Source organism: Homarus americanus, unplaced genomic scaffold (assembly GCF_018991925.1).
Source record: "Homarus americanus isolate GMGI-L3 unplaced genomic scaffold, GMGI_Hamer_2.0 scaffold43392, whole genome shotgun sequence".
Taxonomy (NCBI): domain Eukaryota; kingdom Metazoa; phylum Arthropoda; class Malacostraca; order Decapoda; family Nephropidae; genus Homarus; species Homarus americanus.
Window position 1 is genome coordinate 5,063 of NW_024735304.1, and position 5,062 is coordinate 10,124.

Here is a 5,062-nt window from a genome sequence, read left to right on the forward strand (position 1 = left end):
TTCTCATTGGCAGTTATCACATTTTTTTTAATATCACCTACAACTTAAGACATAGAACCTGACGGTCTGATCGTTGATTTCAAAGCACTTTGAGAGTCACAGAATATCACCCCACCTCCATTTTGTTTAAGGTAGTCTGTAGCTAAGTAGATTCCAGTTAGTTCAGTTTGTGTTGTGCTGGCCCAGTTGGTCAGCCTTTGCTTGTTTGACACTATCATATCTTTTTCTTTATACATATATTACAACTGCACAGCTCAGACGGTCATGTACTGAAGGCCACTGCCTACACTCTACTTCGACCAGCTGAGGAAACGATACAAAGTTTTCTCCTCACCCTCCTCTCCTTCCTCTCTCTTCTCTCCTTCCTCTCTCTTCCCACCCTCCTCCCCTTCCTCTCTCTTCCCACCCTCCTCTCCTTCCTCTCTCTTCCCACCCTCCTCTCCTTCTTCTCTCTTCTCACCCTCCTCTCCTTCCTCTCTCTTCCCACCCTCCTCTCCTTCCTCTCTCTTCTCTCCTTCCTCTCTCTTCTCACCCTCCTCTCCTTCCCTCTCCTTCCTCTCTCTTCCCCACCCTCCCTCCCCTTCACCTCTCCTTCCTCTCTCTTCTCTCCTTCCTCTCTCTTCCCACCCTCCTCCCCTTCCTCTCTCTTCCCACCCTCCTCTCCTTCCTCTCTCTTCCCACCCTCCTCTCCTTCTTCTCTCTTCTCACCCTCCTCTCCTTCCTCTCTCTTCTCTCCTTCCTCTCTCTTCTCACCCTCCTCTCCTTCCTTTCTCTTCTTACCCTCCTCTCCTTCCTCTCTCTTCCCACCCTCCTCCCCTTCCTCTCTCTTCTCACCCTCCTCTCCTTCCTCGCTCTTCCCACCCTCCTCTCCTTCCTCTCTCTTCCCCACCCTCCTCTCCATCCTCTCTCTTGTCCTCTCTCTTCAACCCTCCTCCTCTCCTTCCTCTCTCTTCCTCTCTCTTCTCCCTTCTCTCTTCTCACCCTCCTCTCCTTCCTCTCTCTTCCCACCCTCCTCCCTTCCTCTCTCTTCTCACCCTCCTCTCCTTCTCTCTTCCCCACCCTCCTCCCCTTCCTCTCTCTTCCCACCCTCCTCTCCTTCCTCTCTCTTCCCCTCTTCCCACCCTCCTCTCCTTCCTCTCTCTTCCCACCCTCCTCTCCTTCCTCTCTCTTCCCACCCTCCTCCTCCTCCCTTCCTCTCTCTTCCCACCCTCCTCTCCCTTCCTCTCTCTTCCCACCCTCCTCTCCTTCCTTCTCTTCCCACCCCTCATCTCCTTCCTCTCTCTTCCCACCCTCCTCTCCTTCCTCTTTCTTCCCACCCTCCTCCCCTTCCTCTCTCTTCCCACCCTCCTCTCCTTCCTTTCTCTTCTTACCCTCCTCCCCTTCCTCTCTCTTCCCACCCTCCTCTCCCTTCCTTTCTCTTCTCATCCTCCTCTCCTTCCTTTCTCTTCCCACCCTCATCTCCTTCCTCTCTCTTCCCACCCTCCTCCTCCTTCCTCTTTCTTCCCACCCTCATCCTTCCTCTCTCTTCCCACCCTCCTCTCCTTCCTTTCTCTTCTCACCTCCCTCTCCCTTCCATCTCTCTTCTCACCCTCCTCTCTCCTTCCATTCTCTTCTTACCCTCCTCCCCTTCCTCTCTTCTCACCCTCCTCCCCTTCCTCTCTCTTCCCACCTCCTCTCCTTCCTTTCTCTTCTTACCCTCCTCCCCTTCCTCTCTCTTCCCACCTCCCTCTCCTTCCTTTCTCTTCTCACCCTCCTCTCCTTCCTCTTTCTTCCCACCTCATCTCCTTCCTCTCTCTTCCCCACCCTCCTCCCTTCCTTTCTCTTCTCACCCTCCTCTCCTTCCTTTCTCTTCTTACCCTCCTCTCCTTCCTCTCTCTTCCCCCTCCTCTCTCCTTCCTTTCTCTTCTCACCCCTCCTCTCCTTCCTTTTCTCTTCTTACCCTCCTCTCCTTCCTCTCTCTTCCCACCTCCTCTCCTTCCTTTCTCTTCTTACCCTCCTCTCCTTCCTTTCTCTTCCCACCCTCATCTCCTTCCTCTCTCTTCCCACCCTCCTCTCCTTCCTCTTTCTTCCCACCCTCCTCTCCTTCCTCTCTCTTCTCACCCTCCTCTCCTTCCTTTCTCTTCTTACCCGCCTCTCCTTCCTCTCTCTTCCCACCCTCCTCTCCTTCCTTTCTCTTCTCACCCTCCTCTCCTTCCTTTCTCTTCTTACCCTCCTCTCCTTCCTCTCTCTTCCCACCCTCCTCTCCTTCCTTTCTCTTCTTACCCTCCTCTCCTTCCTTTCTCTTCCCACCCTCATCTCCTTCCTCTCTCTTCCCACCCCTCCTCTCCTTCCTCTTTCTTCCCACCCTCATCTCCTTCCTCTCTCTTCCCACCCTCCTCCCCTTCCTTTCTCTTCTCACCCTCCTCTCCTTCCTTTCTCTTCTTACCCTCCTCCTCTCCTTCCTCTCTCTTCCCACCCTCCTCCTTCCTTTCTCTTCTCACCCTCCTCTCCTTCCTCTCTCTTCTCACCCTCCTCTCCTTTCTCTTCACCCTCCTCCCCTTCCTCTCTCTTCTCACCCTCCTCTCCTTCCTCTCTCTTCTCACCCCTCCTCTCCTTCCTTTCTCTTCACCCTCCTCCCCTTCCTCTCTCTTCTCCTCCTCTCCTTCCCTTTCTCTTCCCACCCTCCTCCCCTTCCTCTCTCTTCTCACCCTCCTCTCTTCCTCTCTCTTCTCACCCCTCCTCTCCTTCCTCTCTCTTCTCACCCTCCTCTCCTTCCTTTCTCTTCCCACCCTCCCTCTCCTTCCTCTCTCTTCACCCTCCTCTCCTTCCTCTCTCTTCCCACCCTCCCTCTCCTTCCTCTCTCTTCCCCACCCTCCTCTCCTTCCTTTCTCTTCCCACCCTCCTCCCTTCCTCTCTCTTCTCACCCTCCTCTCCTTCCTCTCTCTTCTCACCCTCACTCTCCTTCCTTTCTCTTCCCATCCTCCTCCCTTCTCTCTGCCCACCCTCCTCCCCTTCCTCTCTCTGCCCACCCTCCCTCTCCTTCCTCTCTCTTCTCACCCTCCTCTCTCTCCTCTCTCTTCTCACCCTCCTCTCCTTCCTTTCTCTTCTCCACCCTCCTCTCCTTCCTTTCTCTTCTTACCCTCCTCTCCTTCCTCTCTCTTCCCACCCTCCTCTCCTTCCTTTCTCTTCTTACCCTCCTCCCCTTCCTCTCTCTTCCCACCCTCCTCCTTCCTCTCTCTGCCCACCCTCCTCTCCTTCCTCTCTCTTCTCACCCTCCTCTCTTTCCTCTCTCTTCCCACCCTCCTCCCCTTCCTCTCTCTGCCCACCTCTCCTTTCCTTTTCTTCCCACCCTCCTCTCCTTCCTTTCTCTTCTTACCCTCCTCCCTTCCTCTCTCTTCCCACCCTCCTCTCCTTCCTTTCTCTTCTTACCCTCCTCCCCTTCCTCTCTCTTCCCACCCTCATCTCCTTCCTCTCTCTCTTCCCACCCTCCTCTCCTTCCTCTCTCTTCTCTCCCCTCCTCTCCCTTCCTCTCTTCCCACCCTCTCCCCTTCCTCTCTCTGCCCACCCTCCTCTCCTTCCTCTCTCTTCTCCCCTCCACTCTCTTTCCTCTCTCTTCCCACCCCTCATCTCCTTTCTCTCTCTTTCCACCCTCCTCTCTCTCCTCTCTCTTCCCCACCCTCCTCTCCTTCCTCTCTCTTCCCACCCTCCTCTCCTTCCTCTCTCTTCCCACCCTCCTCTCCTTCCTCTCTTCCCACCCTCTTCTCCTTCCTCTCTCTTCTCACCCTCTCTCTTTCCTCTCTCTTCTCACCCTCCTCCCCTTCCTCCCTCCTTCCTTTCTCCCTCCTCCTTCCTTCCTCCCTCCCTTCCTTTCTCCCTCCCTTCCTCCTTCCCTCCCTCCCTTCCTTTCTCCCTCCTTCCTTTCTCCCTCCTTCCTCCTTCCCTCCCTCCCTTCCTTTCTCCTCCTTCCTTTCTCCTCCCTCCCCCCTCCCCTCACCACACCAGGTTGGAGAAGAATGGGAGAGAGAGATGAAGAATCACCATAAACTATAGACAAACTAATATGCAAATTTCTTTACAAAAATATGAACAGATAACATAAAACTATTTACAAAAGGAAGAAAACAAAAGACATAATTACTTGGTTTCTGGGGTTAAGTTCCCCCGTGACATAGAGAGTTATTTTCTTTTCTTATTGACGAGTAACGAGTAACTTAGTTCGAGGGGACGAGAGACGACTGGACAAGTATTGGGAAAAAGAAACAAGCCTTCATATTTATAATTAACAATATTTTATAACTTACTCAAAATTCGTATAAAGTCTCTCGCTGTTTATACACTTCTTAAGAGAGAATAAATAATTTAAGTTCAGTGAGTCTTTCTTAATAGCATATTTTACTTAACGAGGAAACAATAACTTTTTGTAGTTTTTATTTGTATTCTGTTGTTTATCTTGGTAATTTAAGTTGTACAGGACCAGAGTAGAGAGGTGTGTCCTGAGCTGTGGTCTGACGAACGGGTTATGGAGGGGGAGTATTGATGTCTGGGAGGGAGAGGAGAGGAGAGGAGAGGAGAGGAGAGGAGAGGAGAGGAGAGAGGGGACAATAGATAAGAAATGGGAAGAGAGGGGAGAGGAGATAGGTTAGGGGGGAAAGGGAGAGGAGAGGAGGAGGAGTGATGAGAAGGGCCAAGAGAGGAAGGAAAAATGGGGAGAGGGGAGAAAGAGGAGAAGGGGAAAGGTGAAAACGAAGAAGAGAGGAGGAGGAGTGATGAAGGGGAGAGAGGAGGAAGACAATGAGAAGGAGAAGGGCGAAAGATGAGGAGCTTACATTATTAGTGTACCAAGCAGAGTGACTGTATATGAAGCTGGCTGCTGTTCTCCTAATTGTACAAAGAGGAGATAATGCAGTCGTTACATGGATGAGAATATGCAAGAGAGAGAGAGAGAGAGAGAGAGAGAGAGAGAAGAGAAGAGAGAAGGGGAAGTGTGATAATGATATTATTGATATTATTGTGTGTGTGTGTGTGTGTGTGTGTGTGTGTGTGTGTGTGTGTGTGTGTGTGTGTGTGTGTGTGTGTAGGGTAA